Source organism: Gossypium arboreum, chromosome 7 (genome assembly GCF_025698485.1).
Source record: "Gossypium arboreum isolate Shixiya-1 chromosome 7, ASM2569848v2, whole genome shotgun sequence".
Taxonomy (NCBI): domain Eukaryota; kingdom Viridiplantae; phylum Streptophyta; class Magnoliopsida; order Malvales; family Malvaceae; genus Gossypium; species Gossypium arboreum.
In genome coordinates, this window is record NC_069076.1 from 61,496,537 (window position 1) to 61,514,184 (window position 17,648).

The 17,648-nt window shown below is 31.8% G+C and overlaps 1 non-coding gene across 1 annotated transcript; it reads right to left on the bottom strand.

Moving 5' to 3' along the window:
• Positions 1 to 15,724: 15,724 nt before the first annotated feature.
• On the bottom strand, positions 15,725 to 15,831 carry LOC128295830 (small nucleolar RNA R71). The gene has a single exon (XR_008286379.1). It is a non-coding gene; the product is annotated as a small nucleolar RNA R71 (small nucleolar RNA).
• Between the last annotated feature and the right edge of the window lie 1,817 nt (positions 15,832 to 17,648).

Consider the following 17,648-nt stretch of genomic DNA (forward strand, 5'->3'; position numbering starts at 1 on the left):
ATGCTATAGCCAAATGTGAATAAGCTTGGCTACTATATTTTCGAATTTGTTCCGATTGAGATTCTGACGTCCAAAGCCCGTATGAACCTTAGGAATAGTTAGGATACATATGTCATGACATAGGATTCTGATATATGTGTGCAAGTAAGACCATGGCATCGATATGTGATTTCGATATGTGTTTACGAGTAAGACCCTGTCTGGGATAGTGGCATCAATATGTGACTACATGTAAGACCACGTCTGAGACGTTGGCATTGTATGATTTGTGTGATTATCCGAGTGTCCTATCCAATTTCGAATGGTTCATCGGGCAAAGGTAAATTGAGTTCGAATGTGTAAAATGAGCTATATGCCAGGTATGATTTAACTCGTTACCTATTTGAGGTAAAGTAAGTAAGTTCCTTGATTAATTGTTGCAAATCTTGAAAGGGTACAAATGAAGACTATATGCGAATGTGATATGTGTATTTGACTTTGTGAGTTAGTAACTTGTTTATCTTGAATAATCTTTAAACATGTGCATATATGATTAGGTAATTTCGATTATATATTTAATATATATGAATATGATGAATTATTTTGATACAGGGGCTTATGTAATCAAGTGTAACTGGCCTTGAAATTATTAATGAAATGAAACTTAGTATTAGGCATGCATAATTATATGTATTCGGCTTCATGGTTAATATATGCATATGAAACTATGCGATTACATATGAGTTTATATGTTAATGGGTATGTGAAGTAAGTTATAGTGACTAGTTGGTTGTGGAGTATAAATGATAATAAATGATAATAATGATAATTTGGCTTCATGAGTATTCTGTCAGGGTGATAATTGAGTATGAAAATATATATTTATAATGAATTTCATATATGTGAATATGATATATATTATGATACTATAATTTAGTTTAGTTTAAATAAGTTGATAATAATTTTGGGATATTTAATTGCTTATGACTTACTAAGCTTCAAAAGCTTACTCTGTGTTTTTATGTGTGTTTCTATTTTATAGATTTTGGATTCAAGTTACAAGCTCGGGGATCATCAGCAAAGTCTATCACAATATCTACAGCTTCGATATTTAAATAATCGAACTCAAATTATGGCATGTATAGGCTGGATCATGTTTTGAAATGTTGGATTTTGGTTTTGTATAAATTAAGCCATGCGAAAATGGCTTAACTTCTATGCTTTAATTTGGTTATGTTTGATTATGGTTTAAGTTCATTTTGGTTATATTGCTATGCGTCATGGATGAAGGGTATTTGTGATATGTGTTTTATGCATTGAAGTCGTTTGATGATTTTGGATGTGGTAGAGTGAATCGGCTATGATATATATGTAATAGTATGAATTATGCTTGTTATAAAATTCGATAAAGAAGTTATAATGGTTATAATTTATATTCGGTTATGTTATTAAATATTATGATATGTTTTTATGGCATATTTTATGAGATGAAATGGGTATGATTCTTGTGTATGATATTTTAGCATGGTGTATAACTTGTGTAGTTGGCATATTTTAATTTGGCCTTAATATTTATAAATTTGGTTTATTAAGTTATATAGAAATGGTGTGAATTATTTGTATGTATATTAATGACCGAATAAAAATTTTGAAATGGAATAATTAGTCAAGGTATTATTACGTGTGGTATGATCTTATGTGATTAATTCAATAGTTGAATAGATGTGAAGTGAATTGGTTGTTTATTTGTAATCTAGAATAATGTTTAAATATAATTCTTAGCCTGTGAATTTGATACGAAATGAATTGTTATTTTTGTTCGAAAATGGTTAATAATGGTATGATGTAATGTGCTTGAACTTGGTAAAATTTGTTTGCGCCTTGTATATATATTTGGCTGTATATTAAACTGTAAATGTGATTTGCCATAATGCTTAGTTAAATGTGCTTAAGTGTATATATATATATATATATATATATATATATATCCGAATAGATATTTAATTTGCATTAATATGCATAACATGTAAATTTCATATTGACTATTATATCAATGGCGCATAAATGAATGAAAAATATAGTATTGTAATTTGTTTCGTTTGTTGTTTAATTTGTACATGTGCAAAAGCTATATAATAATAGGTTTGATATTCAATTAATGAAATAATTATTCGTTATATGTTCGCATATATATAATTTCTTTATATATATATTGGACTATGTTTTAATTATGCAATGTTACGAATGATATAGATTTTATATATAACCTTGATAATGTGGACTTTGCTTATGAATTTGGGTTATAAATTTGTACAGATCTGCATGAATTATTTAAGCATATAAAAAAAATATGATCTGCATTGTGTTAGAATTAGTAATACCTCGTAAACCCATTCCGGCGACGGATACGGGTTAAGGGTGTTACAAAAATCACCAAAATAAAATCTCCCCATGGTTCCTATATAGTTTCACGTTTCTTTTCCTCTGTTCCAACTTCGTGGTCTTTTTTGGGTTCTTTTTTTCCCTCTTTCTTTTGTTTTCTTTCCCTCTTGAATCTTTTCATCATATAATTGCCTGGGGAAATTTTCTACTATATTGATTTTTGGTTTACCGTTTCTATTTGCTTATCGTTCTATTTCATTAAAATGTTGTCGAATCTCCATTGTTCTTCGGTTAAGTGTGATTTTTCACTTATTTTGATGAGATTATTTTTAGGTATACATTATTTGGGTATTTTGCGATCTTTGGTAATTTTGGTTGTTGAGTTTTCTATCAAGGAAGGTGATTCTTGAATTGATTTCTTGGTTTTAATAATATCGATGTGCTTCTAGGAGAATATCAAGGGGTGCTTGGTGTTCCCCCGATGACTTAGGCGTCATTAAGTTGGTGTTCTAAACGTTGTAGGCTATTACATTTTTGACATTGGGATTAATTGATGAAGATTGTATTGAATTGTTCATTCGAGTGTGATAAAAAAAATTATGTTATTAATTCGTAGGAGTTGTGGATTTTAGGTTCTATTGTTTTCATTCTAGAGTCTACATTGAAACGTAATCAGTTTGTGTTTCTAACTCAAAACCACCATGAGAAATCTGAAAAAAAATATCAAGCAAATTTGAATCTGCAATTTGTCACACGACTGTGTGGTTGGCTATGTTGCAGACCATGTGCACCACATGGCTGTGTGTCTGGCCATATATTAGTCCTTGTGGGTGTACACGGGTATGTGCAATTGCACAGGCAAATCAAGTAGGCTGTGTGGGACACACGGGCATGTACGGATCAGGTAGCCCATGTGGGCCACACAGGAAAGTGAGCCCATTTTCTAAAAATTTTCCCCTAGGTTTGTTTTAGTTTGTAATTTGTAATTAGACCTGCTAGGGAGTCCATACTACTTAAATAAGACTTGAAATGTGATAATATGTTAATCTGTTTTTGTATGTGACATAGTTATGGTATGTGAACTTTAAATGTATGATCTATGTTCCGATGGTTCTGAAAGCATGACTATATCTAGAAAGCAAGCATGATAATCTGTAAGTATTATATCTATTAGTATGATCATGATCATGATCATGTGTATTGGGTTGGGATATAATATGACGGATGAAGTATTTGTAACATCCCTAATTCGTATCTGTTGCTGGAACAAGGTTATAGAGCATTACCAAAACTTTTAAAACATTTTCAGATAATTCAAACATTTACTATTCATTCCTCGAGATTTATTCATAATGTCCCTTAAATGGACCCTCGAGGCCTAAAACAAGCATTAGAATCGAGTCGGGACTTAATCGAAAACTCTAAGATTTTTTCATGACATTTCAAAATTTTTCCTAGGTGCAGGGCTCACACACCTGTGTGGTCCAAAGGACAAGCCATTGTTACAAGCTGTGTTCGACCTCGTGTAACTCTCTGATTTGTGCATACAACCATGCCACACGCTCGTGTGCTAGGCGGTGTAGCATACACGGCTGAGACACACACCCATGTTTCTGCCGGTGTGCTCAATTCTAAGCATTTTGTTTTCTTGAATTTCAGGTGTAGGGGACACACGGCCTAACCACACGCCCATGTACCAGGCCGTGTGTCACACACGGTCTAGACACAACCCCTATGTCTACCCGTGTGGACAAAATAAAGCCATTCCTAGATTCATTTCTCACCCAAATCGTACCAAATTCCTGCGCTAAACTTACATCCAAATACCAACTAATCCAAGCATTGAATTCAAACAATTTATAACATCTGATATGATATATTGTTACATGCACTCATGCTTTTAATCTTACCTTTTATAAGCATACTCATTTTAACCTTTCTCTATCAATCAATAATAAACACTTATGTTATCTCCATAAAATAAACTTAAATACATATATATACATGGACCAAAACATAATCATCACTAGCCATTCCAACGGCTAGATTACAATAATCATTTACATTTACATGCCAATATGACCAATATAACCTATACATGCCATTGTAACCATAATTGCTTTACCATATTGTACCGACATGGGCCGATGGATAGTGTGAGTGATCCCCGCTAAGCTTCCAATCCAACGAGCTTCTGATTTACTCTGAAACAAGGAAATAAAACTAAGTAAGCATAAAATGCTTAGTAAGTTCGTATAACATGGTACTTAACTTACCATTCATTCTATTTTGAGGTAACTATGTAAAGCATATTCAATCAATTTGACCTCAAGCCCTACATGCATCCTCATTGGCCTTGTTAGTCATATATTCCATAATAACATCAAAACATATATGGGTTCAACAACAATCAAGTTTCCATGCACATATGCTTTCTACAACATGTATTCATTTAACATGTATAAATCATCTCTTTATATTACAAGTATAATTTCATAATGGTTTATCTTGAGTTCAGATTATTTCATGTCAGAACTTTACTCATATGGTCACACGAGTAGTAGTATCCTCAAGGTGTACAAGTCTATAATCAAGGATGAACATTCTCATAAAATAATTTCTATATACAAATATCATCAACTCATACTTTCATATATCACTTGTCATGTATCATCATTTTCTTGTATTTCAGACGGATACGTGTAATAACTCATTTTATTATTCATATCTTCTCATGTCTGGATTGTCACCCGTTGAGTTTATTTGAAATATCAGTGGATACATAGGTAGTACACTCAAGGTGTACAAATCTAGATCCGTCAATTCATATTCAATGGTACCTATATGGTACTATTTCAAAGAGTACACTTTGGAGCCACACATGTATACAATAGGATTACCAGTCCAGGCTAAATCCTTTTTATGACATATGCTCTAAGGAACTTGATCTAGATTATTCGTCTGGGCTAAATCCTTTCTGTAATGAGGTCAATAGGATTACTCGTCCGAGCTAAATCCCGTCAGTAACAAATGCAGGACCTCATTCATTTCGGGAAATCACGTATCCATCGATTTTCCTTTTATTCAACCAGGATTTAAACATTTTTCAAGCATTTTTGGGCATGTGATTATTTCATACATCCATAACATTCATATAATTCAAATAAACACATTCCACATTCATTTCAAGCATAAAAGTAACATTTTTATCATTTATCATTTTTCGGCCATTATCGTTGATCGGGCTTTGTCAGATACAATTTCAGTGTCACATATATATATGATATTTATAAAATTCACAATGCAACAGTTAATTCAAATAAATAAACATACACAAATTAGTTATACGAACTTACCTCGACAAATGTTCGTGTACATAAAATCTATTAATCCAACATTTTCCTCTTTTCCTCGTTCTAGCTCCGAATTTGGTCTATCCGAATTTATACGTGTAAATTTTACATCAATTTATCACGTTTTATTTTCAAGTGAACTCAATTTATATCCTAAACAAAATTACAATTTTTCCCCTAACTTTGCCATAAGTTCTCATTTCATCCCTAGGCTCGGAAAATGAAATTTATGCAATTTACTCCCTAATCCAAGCCTAGCCAAAATTTCACCTTAAAATTTACAGTACATATATTCTATAAAATTCAGAATTTTTCTTCAGTTTTTACAAATTTATATTTTAGTCCCTAAATCATGTTTTTTATGAAAAATCACTTTGTAAAAGTGGTTTATCTATCAACAACCTTTCATTTTCTACTATAAATTTCAAAATTTTAGCATAAACATCGATGACCTAATTTCCATACTTTGATAACTCTTCAAATTGATCGCCCAAATAAATAGATTAAGCTATCCTGGTTTCAAAAATATCAAAATTACTAAAAACGAGACAAGAAAAATTACCCAATTTGGCCATGAAATTTTATTCTCTCTCTCCTAGGGTTTCCATGGAATATTTTGGGGAACAAGATGATAAAAATAATTTTTATTTCTATTTAATTAATTTATCATCTTTAATAATTTTGATTTCCAATTTAGTCCTTAGCCTTTTTCTAATTTTTCATGGATGAATCATCCAAAAATATCTACTAACTTTTCATGAATAGTCTAATTACCATATAAGGACCTTAATTTTTGAATTCCATAGCTATTTGATCCTTCTAGCTACTAGAATTCAACTTTTGCATTTTATGTGATTTGGTCATTCCCGTAATTAAACAAATAATCAGTAAAATTTTCTTATCAAAATTTTCACATGACATTTCTATCATATTATGAACCATAAAATAAAATTAAAATAAATTTTATTTTTTGACTCAGATTTGTGGCCCCGAAACCACAGTTTCGATTTCACCGAATTTTGGCTATTACAGTATTGGCAACGTAATTTACTTGCCTTTTTTGGTGGTTAATACCACGGATATCTATTCTGGTGGCTCAGCCACTATATCTAATTTTGGCAATTTACCGCATATTGTTATCTAGCAACTTGACTGTGCTATTTCTAAAAAGTGACATGCTCTCACTTATTGGTGTGTAGGGATGGATGAAGATGGTGTGTAGCGGATAGGGGTAGGACTTACTATAACGCTTGGTTTGTGCAAGTGTACACAATCATTGGAAGTAATAAGTAAGTAAAAGAGTTATCGTTTTCACAGGGACTGTGTATGTTAATCAATTAATTGTAAAATTAAAGTTAACAATTTGGTGAGAAAAACACAATAATTTTTGAGTGATTGATGTAAAAATAAATTACTAAATGTAAAATGATCCCTAATGCAAATTATTCTAAATGCAAAGTATGAAATGAAATATATGAGATGAGTTTAGCAGCAAAAGCACAAACTTCAATAATCAATAATATGAATAGCCTAGAATAATTACATCATTCAATTCTGATTTATTTTTCTCATGTTTAACAGTGTTTGGAAAATATTCCATGGCATCTCGATCTTTAATGGACTTGAAACCAAATTAAGTCCTTTTAGAATCTTTTACTTAGTAAAACATGCAGTTTACTGATCACATTAAACTAAGGGTTTCTTAGAATTCATGTGAAGTAATAGGGACTGGGTTGGTTTGAAACAATTTAATCACATAAACCTAAAAGTCATGCAAGGTAATAGAGCTTGGTCAAGTTATTACAAACCTTTAATTTATTCTAGGTCGGATATATATTAATCATGCACTCTTCAATTAATATGTCTATTAGTCGTTGTTTAGTTCGGGTCGCTCAACTAATTCTAATGCATCTAATCACGTATGAATGAAATACATTCTTGAGTTTAATTGAAAACATGAACGACTGAGGCACAAACACTATAAACATGATTTAAACAAACTTTATTGAAATGATGTAATCATCCTAGCTAAACAGATTTAAGCTATCATTGTTGATGACAAGATAACAAAGCACGTTGCAAACATGATTTAATTAAAGTAACAAAGTAAAGGAAGAATAAACTCTGTTCAAATCAGCAGTCTAGCAAACTCCGATTTAAAAAGTTTCCTGTAATCCTTGTGTTGCTCATTTGCTAATGGCTACTCAAGGTGGCCGACCAAGAGATAATCTCCCCAAGGTTTTGCTGCTTAAAAAAAAAAAAGAAAATGAATATGGGATGATATGTGTGGAAATGAGTAAGAGATGTAGAGATGCTTTGAAATGGTGAATGGATGTGGGTATTTATAGTGAAGTTGGTGGATGCGTTTACTAAAAATAATGTGAAAAATCCCCCAATTTACTTCTTTGCTTCGCTGACCACATATTATGGAAAGGAATGGATGTTGGTTGCCTGATTCAAGCATAAAACATGCTTGAATTAAGCAAGGGTTGTACAACTTCAAGGGAAAATCTTGTGGGCTGATTTTTGATTCATTTGAAATAGTAAGGATCTTTAATAAATTTCCCAAAACCTGATTTCTAGACTACTCACAAGTGTCATGCTAAATTGGACTTGTTCTTCTCGTGTTGGACAGTGTGGTGATCCAGTTGTTTACTAGACTTGTCCATCAATTGATCCATTTTTAATTAGATCAAAAGCAACCTCTTCATGACCCATTTTAGATGTGCTTGTTGTCCATATAGAATGAATTAAGGCATGTCCATGTAACATTATCTTATAAATAAATCATGCATAATTTCAACTTAACTTGTTAATGGGTTCCATTTCAAAATACTCCTTCATGGCCAACTATTATTTATTTTCCTTTGGATTCTTCATTCTTGATGGTTTAATTTTTAAATAAATCCATGAACTGAAAAAAAAAAACTAAACCATTTTAATTTCTGATTCAAATTAAAATACCTGTTTTTTAAGAGTAAAGCTTTATTGAATAAATAAAAAATGGCCATACAGTCCAATAATAGTGCATCGCAAAACACCAACATAAAAGGAAAAATGAAAACAGAATTTAAAGGCATTTTCCACCCATCACATCTTCATTAAAAAACCATCAACAGCTCAATAAGGTTAATTGCACCATACTTTTGCCAATTTATCAGTTCACTATAACAAATTTATTTATTAGTGATGTCTATAATATTGTCACCGTTAGTATTTGGTGAAATAAATCTCATTGTCACACCATTCATCACATTAGGCATGCCACTAAAATTAATATTGATGTTATATCATCGAGTGTCATGTATTATTAATAATATTAAGACGATAATATATGATATCATCATAAAAATAAAATTTGATTATAATTAATTGAATCAAATAATCATATAAAATTGTCATTAGTCATACATATAGTCACCAATATTGAAATTGCACTCCACTTATACATTACAAAAGAAATATTGTAAGCATGTCAATGATGTGCTATATTGTCACTAATATAATAATATAATAACATTAACGACAATAGTTTTGACACCAAATGATATACGTATTCATCATTTATTAATTGAAAATGATATACGTGTTCATCATTTATTAATTGAACTGCCACCAATAATAATATAATATTCAAAATATAATTGCAAAAAGGATATCATGACATTGTTGATTACATACTATATCATCATGTAATATGATTTAAAAATGCATAAATATTGTTAATACATAACCGCACCTTATAATTAATAGTTGATGACAACTAATTTTGTCCTTAAATCATATACATAATCGTCATTAATTATACAAATAGTCACCCATAATATTGTAAACAGTTATTTTATCTGTGTCTACTATATTAAATTTAAAAGTTTAAAAGAAATGCAATTATTAAATTATAAATCAATGTTGATTTGGACCAATTAATTTGAAGACTTTGATTGAATTTGGATCCATTTTCCTATTTGGGTCATATTCCTTTTATTTTTCATGCTAAATAAAAATTTTGGGCTTTGGCCCTTAGATTTGTATAGTTTTAAATATTTATAATTTTACAATATTTTATTAATTACAAAATTCAAGAAAATGAATTAGATAAAATTCAAGAAAAGAAAAATCCAAATTAAAAATGGAAATTTCAAAACAAAACCCTTAACTTTGAAAATGTTACAATTTGGTCAATAAGACATCCCCTTTGGACTGCACCATCCCAACACCCACTCTCACCGTGCATCTCTAAACCGCTCATTGCCTTCATTCATATCCACCATGCCCCTAAACCAAACACTATTCACATACCCACAAATAGCAGTAACAAACAACACAAAGTTTAAAGCTTCTAAAACGAAAGGGAATTTACGAGAAAAATCAACAATCAAAATTAACAAATTAAAAAAAAAATCAAAAAGAAAAGACCCATTTCAAATGGTTGAGTTCTCGGCGCAATAAAATATAAAAAGAAACAATGAGAGAGCAAAACCAAGCATGTGTCATTAATGAATAATGATAAGCTAAAAGAACAGTGGTGAAAAAGAGTCTAAAATAATAGAACTCTGCCATACAATGAGAGAAGAATACAACAATGGCAATCCCCACCAAAACCGCCATATTTGAAGATAATCCCACAATTAAAATCAGCTTTGCCATCGCCATACACACCCAAAAGCTAGAAGGCTCCTCGATATAGTAACATTTAAATACGATATAAGTCGGTACAACTAAAAACATCATGCTATTTTATTACAAATTTATATTTTTAGGGTTGGAAAAAGTTTGATACTTTCAATTCATGATTGTAACACTAACCGTAAAACCTTTAAAATATCAAATTATAATTAAAGACAAATCATATTGTAATTTTTTTAGTATAATGATTTATTTAATCTTTCAACTTGATAACAAATTTATTTTAGTCTTTATTTAATTTTCCGTCTCTTTAGCTCTTAAATTTACACTGTTTGTCATACTACCCAAAATGGATGAAAAAGATAATGTTTGTTAACTTTACTAATGTGGCAATCCACGTGTGTGCCACATTAGTAATTAATTAATTTTTAAAATTATAATATTAATTTTTTTATATTTTTTAATGTTTTATTTTTTTTGAATTTTTAAAATTTTAAATTTTAAAAATTAATTAATTGCTGACATGTCATCCACGTGTATATTGCTACATGAACAAAGTTAACAGACGTTAACTTTTCAATCCATTTTTAGGCAATTTGACAAAAATCGTACATTAAATAGCTAAAAAAGATGAAAAATTAAATAGACGATTAAAATGGCTTCTTTTCTTTATAAAGTTGAAGGACCAAACAAGTCATTATATCTATTTTTTATTCAAATTCAACAATACTGAATGGCAAGTTTGGAATAGATTTCGAATCGATCCGTTTTGAATGGAGAAGATTTTTTCTTTTGAAAATTGGATGTGAGGTAGAGTGGGGTGGATTTTTTTTTTTTTGGATAGTAGGTATGGAGCAATTATGGTAATTGCTTGCCCCACTCTAACCTGCTCCACTATATGAAATTACCATTTTATGCTTATATATATGAATTATTAAAGGGTAAAAATGTAATCACATAATATAAAAAAAATCTATATATTCTATGTTTGAATATTTTTTGAAGAATTATGTTTAAATTTTTATTTGATTTTGAAAAGATTGAAAACATTAGAGATAAGTAGTAAAAATTAAATTGAAACAGAGTAGGATATGGTAGGGTGGGGCGAGGATGGATGTATCCAACATCCATAAAGATCGTAGTGGTTTTCAAGATTATGCATCTATAGTGGAGCGGAGTGAGTACTAGAACAAAACATGCCAACTATAAAGCGATGATAGATTTAACAATATTCACCTTCGCTTCTCATTCTTAACAATGTTGTTTGTTTTTTAATAACCCTAATAATGTTGTTATTTAAAAATATATGTAAGGAATTAAATTTCATATTTAATATATTTTTATGCAATGAGTTGATTCAGTTATTTTAAGATAGAAGGAAAAAATGTCAGAAACATTTCTTACGGTGGAGTTCATGGTGGGTGCTAATTTTTTAGGTTCGAATAGCGGTGTTAGTCGGGCAACTAAGAAGGTTCGTACTAGGCCGAATTTGTCACCAGAAAAAGATCTAGCAGTGGATGGGAATGGGCAAAAGATCCAAGGCTCTGAATTACCTAACGCGTCGTATAAGTCTACGCTAATGGGAGCCTTATTGGATCCTGTGTAGATTATGTTTGTGGAAGAAAATTTTGCATTTACAGATGGTGAAGTTGTTATGGAAGTGATTGAAAGAGTGATAACATTTTCAGATCGCATCCAAAACTATATTAAGCGTAGGATGGCTAAAACAATCATAGAAAAACTGGTAGGGAAGCAAATTGGTTTTAATGCCTTACTAAATAAATTTTCTCAATTGTGGAACCAAGGAGTCTGATACAGTTGATGGATCTGGAGAACGACTTCTTCTTGGTTCGTTTTCACAATAAAGACGACTATAATAAGGTACTGGTTATCGGATTTTTCAATGACCCAAAATGAGATCACCTTTTAGGTAGTGTGGATCTATCTGTCGAGTTTGCTAGAGGGGTTTTACTCAGCTGTCTATTTAAGGAGATTGGTCAAACAGTTGGAATGGTGGTGAAACTAGACATCTACACGGGCTATGCTCGTCGGGGACATTTTGCATGACTTGCGGTCTGTGTTGATTTGAGGAAGCCTTTAGTGTCGAATGTGAGGATTAATGGGCGGCTGCAACGTGTAGAGTATGAGTCTTTACCGGACGTATGTTTCAGATGCGAGCACTATGGCCATAGAGTGGATCTGTGCACTGGGGGTTAAAACATTGTCGCCAGATGAAGAAACTGTGATGGTCGGATCAGTTCTAGAGAAAATCGGAATCCAATGACAGGTGGAGGAAGAGCCCTTTGGTACTTGGATGTTGGTGGAGCAGCCACAGAGGGAGAAGGGTTTTTTCTCTAGGGAGGTTAGAAAGGAGGATTTCAGCAGTGGTTATGGTGGTTCTCGATTTGCGGCTTTTGGAGGAGACGAGGGCGAGATTCTGTAACGCTCGATTTGTGCAAGTGACACAGTCGTTATCAAGTAATAAGTACGTAAAAGAGTTATCGTCTCCATAGGGACTATTTTAATCAATATTTTGCAAGATTAAAGTTTACAATTTGGTGATAAAAACACAATATTTTGAGTGATGATGATTAAGCTATCTAAATACAAGATGATCCTTAATGCAATTTAATCTAAATTTCAAGTATGAAATGAGGTCTATGAAATGAATTTAGCAACAAAGACACAAAATTCAACAATTAATAACATGAATAGGTTAGGATAATTACATCTTTCGGTTTAGTTCATTTTCCTCATGTTTAACAATGTTTGAAAAATATTCCATGGCAACTCGATCTTTCATGAGTTTTGAAACCAAATTAAATCGTCTCAAAATCTTTTACTTAGTAAAACATGCATTTTACTGATTATATCAAACTAAGGGTTTCTTAGAATTCATGTGAAGTAACTGTAAACTAAAAATATATAAGATTTTTCCTATACAATTTATCACCTTTTACTTAAATTCATTGTTAAAACTAAGTAATTGTTTAATAAATTAATAAAATATGTGAAAATATGAAATTAGTAGATAGAAATTATTAAAATGTGATTTTATGCTTTATTATATAGTTTTCATGGATAAAATGGCTTATTTTAAATTTATTTGAACATATTATATTTTTAAGACATAAAATAGGCCATGCATGATTAAATTAAATAATAAAATATAAAATTATATTTAATAGTTCATTTTAAAATATTTCATTAATAATTTGAGTTTTAATTAATTAATTATTTTATTCTTTGGTCCTTTAATTTATTGATTTATTTTGGATGAGTTTTGTTGGATTACAAAACCGTCCAAATTGAAGACCAAGTCAACCCAATTTCGGCTACGCATGGTTGTCCACATAAACCACTTTTTGGTTTAATTACACAAGGTCCTTGCAATGTTAAAGAAATTAGAGATTTTCTCTAAGTTTTACATTTTACCGAGTCTCAGTCGAGAGTTGTTATGGCATTTAAATTACTTAAAAATAAAGCAAAATTCAACTCAAAATCCACTAATCATGCCTTTCCACTCATTGAAGAAGCTTGAAGAGACTAAACCTCTCTATTTTTAGCAAACTACTCTCCTCTCTTAACTTATAAATAAGATTTCATTTCACCATTCCTAATCATCCCTCATCCCTCATCATTCTCTCTTTTCTCTCAATTCTCTTTAGCATTTTTCATTCCCCACGCTTAGCATCATCTCTTCATAGAGATTTTAGCAATTAAGCCTCTTAAGAAGCCCTTGGTCAACCACCTAGGAGAGCCATCAATAAAGGAGCAAAGCGAAGGAGCCTCGTCGGTCAGAGTCTTGGGTGACAGCCACTTTGATTTAGGTTTAATCTTTCTTTTCTTTGATTTAATCTGAAAATGTTTGCTATGTGTTCTTTTTTCTTGTTACAACAATGTTAGCTTAATTTTATTTAAGCTAGGATGATTGCTTTGATTAAATAATATTTATTTGATTCAGGCTTATAATGTTTGTGTCTCAATCAATCATGTTTTCAATTAAAATCAAGTCTGTATTTCGTTCATATGTGATTGAAATGCACATGAATTAGCTAAGCGATCCTAACCAGACGACAACTAGTGGACACATAATTGAAATGTGCATGCTCAATTTAGATCCTAACTCGATTAAATTGCAGGTTACATAAAAACTCTAACCAAGCTCTATTATCTACATAGTTGTTAGATTTGTGTGATTAAACTGTTTCAAACCTAACACGTCCTTGTTACCTCGCACGAATGCTAAGAAACCCTTAGTAAATAAGGATCAGTAAAATGCATATTTACTAAGTAAAGATTCCGAAAGGACCTAATGTGGTTTCCAAACTCATGAAAGATCGAGTTGCCATAGAATGTTTTTCTGAATGTTATTAAGCATGAGTTTAATTAAAGTAATTATCCTAGTTTATTTATGTTATAATTGTTGCAAATTGTGTTTAATTTTTCTAAAATCTGTTTCATTCATATAGTTTGCATATTTAGGATAATTTGCATTGGGGATAATTGCATTTAGTTTAATATATTTAATTTTAATCATCACTTCTCAATCATATTGTGTTTTTATCTACCAAGTTGTTAATATAATTTTACAATTAAGTGATTTAACACAAATACAATCCCTGTGGAGACGATAACTCGATACTTACTTATTACTTGATAACGGCAGTGTACACTCGCACAAACTTACGCGTTACAAGTTTTTGGCGTCATTGCCAGGGATTGTTAATTGTTGCCATAGTCATTTTTTTGTGAAATTATTTACTTCCAATTTGGTTTATGTCTAACGTTACTAACTTATTCTTTTTAATTTTGCAATTTTCTTTTCAAATGTTTATGAGCATAGATAAGATTATCGATTTACTCCCTGTAGACCCTAAAATTGAGTGAACTTTTAGACAAAGAAGACGTGAACGAAAAACTCAAAGACAAGTCGAGATGGACCTTGGAAATCAGAATCAAGAACAAATTAATGAAGCTGACCGTGTACGAAATCCCATACTTATTACCAATGATAGGGATTGATGCATCAGACAATATGCTGTGCCACTTTTCAGTGAGTTAAATTCAGGAATTAGAAGGTCAGTTATTGAGGCAACCCAATTTGAATTGAAATCAGTGATGTTTCAGATGCTCCAAATGGTGGCCAATTTAGTGGTATGCCCATGAAAGATCCACATCTCCACATTCAATTGTTTATGGAGGTGAGTGATTCATTTAAGATAGCCAGTGTGACTGAAGACGCATTGAGGTTAAAGTTGTTTCCATACTTGTTGCGAGATCGAGCACGAGCATGGCTCAATTCATTGCCACAGTTCCATATCCACATGGCAAGAATTAGCAGAGAGATTTTTGGTTAAGTATTTCTGCCTAGCAAAAAAGTGAAGTTGAGGAACAAGATCACAACTTTCCAACAATTGGATGACGAGTCTTTATATGAGGCTTGGAAGCGATTCAAGGAGTTACTTCGTAAGTGTCTTCATCATGGGATTCCTCATTGTATCCAATTGGAGACATTATATAATGGTCTCAATGCACATACAAGATTGATGGTAGATGCTTCTGCGAATGGTGCAATTTTATTTAAGTCTTATAATGAGGCTTATGAGATCATTAAGAGGATTGCGAGTAATAACTATCAATGGCCAATAAATCGAACAACTTCAGGAAGACGTGTAGCTGGAGTTCATGAAGTCGATGCCTTCAGTCCGTTATTAGCTTAGGTATCATCTATTTCCTCTATGTTAAAACAGTTTACTGCTAATAGTGCTAATAATTTTGCAGCTCAGCCACCAAGTTCGTTTAAAGTAGTTTCCTGTGTGTATCGTGGGGAAGGTCATTCTAGTTTCCTGTATGTATCATGGGGAAGGTCATTCTTTTGAGAATTGTCCATCAAATCCCGAGTCAGTGTACTATGTAGGGAACCAACATCAAATAAGAGTGGATAAGGACCCCAGTCCAACTTTTACAATCCTTCATAGTGTAATCATCCTAATTTTCCTAGGAGCAACCAAGGAAATGGATCGAACAACAACTTATTACAGCATAGACCCAACCAATCTCAACGGTTTAATTAGCAAGCTCCAAAACCACTTCAAGCTGAGGCATCAAATAGTTTGGAGAACTTGCTGAAAGCGTACATGGTAAAGGATGACACTTTGATCCAAAACCAAGCAGCAACATTGAAAAATTTAGAAAGCCAAATGGGTCAATTAGCTACGGAGCTTCGTAATAGACCGCAAGGAACCTTGCCAAGCAATATTGAGAATCCAAGAAATTTGGGTAAAGAACATATCAAGGTAGTGGCATTACGAAGTGGTAAAATTTTGGAACACCGATTAATTGATGTCTAAGATAATCCTGTTGAGAAGAATCAACCAGCTGTTGAAATTCCTACACCAAAAGAGTCAGAATCTGTAAAGACTGACAAGGAAAATCCTAACTTAGTGAATTCAGATACTTTAACATCTTCTTTAGATGCAGATTTACCTAATCAGAAAAGTTATATGATTTAACCGAAAGTTCCATCACCTCCATATCTGCAAAGATTGCAGCAACACAAACAGAAACAAGAGGTGCAATTCAAGAAGTTTTTGGATGTTCTAAAGTAGTTAGACATCAATATTTTATTGCTGGAGGCTTTAGAACAAATGTCAAATTATGTGAAGTTTATAAAGGATATACTATCCAATAAGAAATGACTGAGTGAGTATGAGATTGTTGCCTTCACAAAAGATGCAGTGAGTTGTTACAGAACAAACTGCCACTGAAATTGAAAGACCCAGGAAGCTTTACTATGCCCTGAAACATTGGTGAATTTTATTGTGGTAAAGCCTTGTGTGATTTAGGAGCGAGTATCATTTTGATGCCTAAGTCTATTTTTGAAATGCTAGGGATAGGTGAAGTAAGACCTACAACAGTGACGCTTCAGCTAACGGATAGATCTTTAGCATATCCCAAGGGAAAGATCGAGGATGTTTTGGTAAGAGTTGATAAATTTATTTTTCCTTCTAATTTTATTATCTTAGATTCTAAAGTAGTTAAGGAAGTGTTGATCATCCTTGGGAGACCTTTCTTAGCCTCAAAAAGAATGTGAATTGATGTGCAGAAAGGTGAACTCACCATACGAGTTCAAGACAATCATTTAACCTTTAACATTTTTAAAGCGATGAAATTTCCCGATCCAACAAAAGAGTGTTCAGTTATGGAAGAGATAGAAACCTTGGTTTCTATGGAAAGAAATTTTGAAGAAGATCAATTGGAGAAAACCTTAGATATTAAACCTTTGGAGGATGAAGAAGGTGAAGA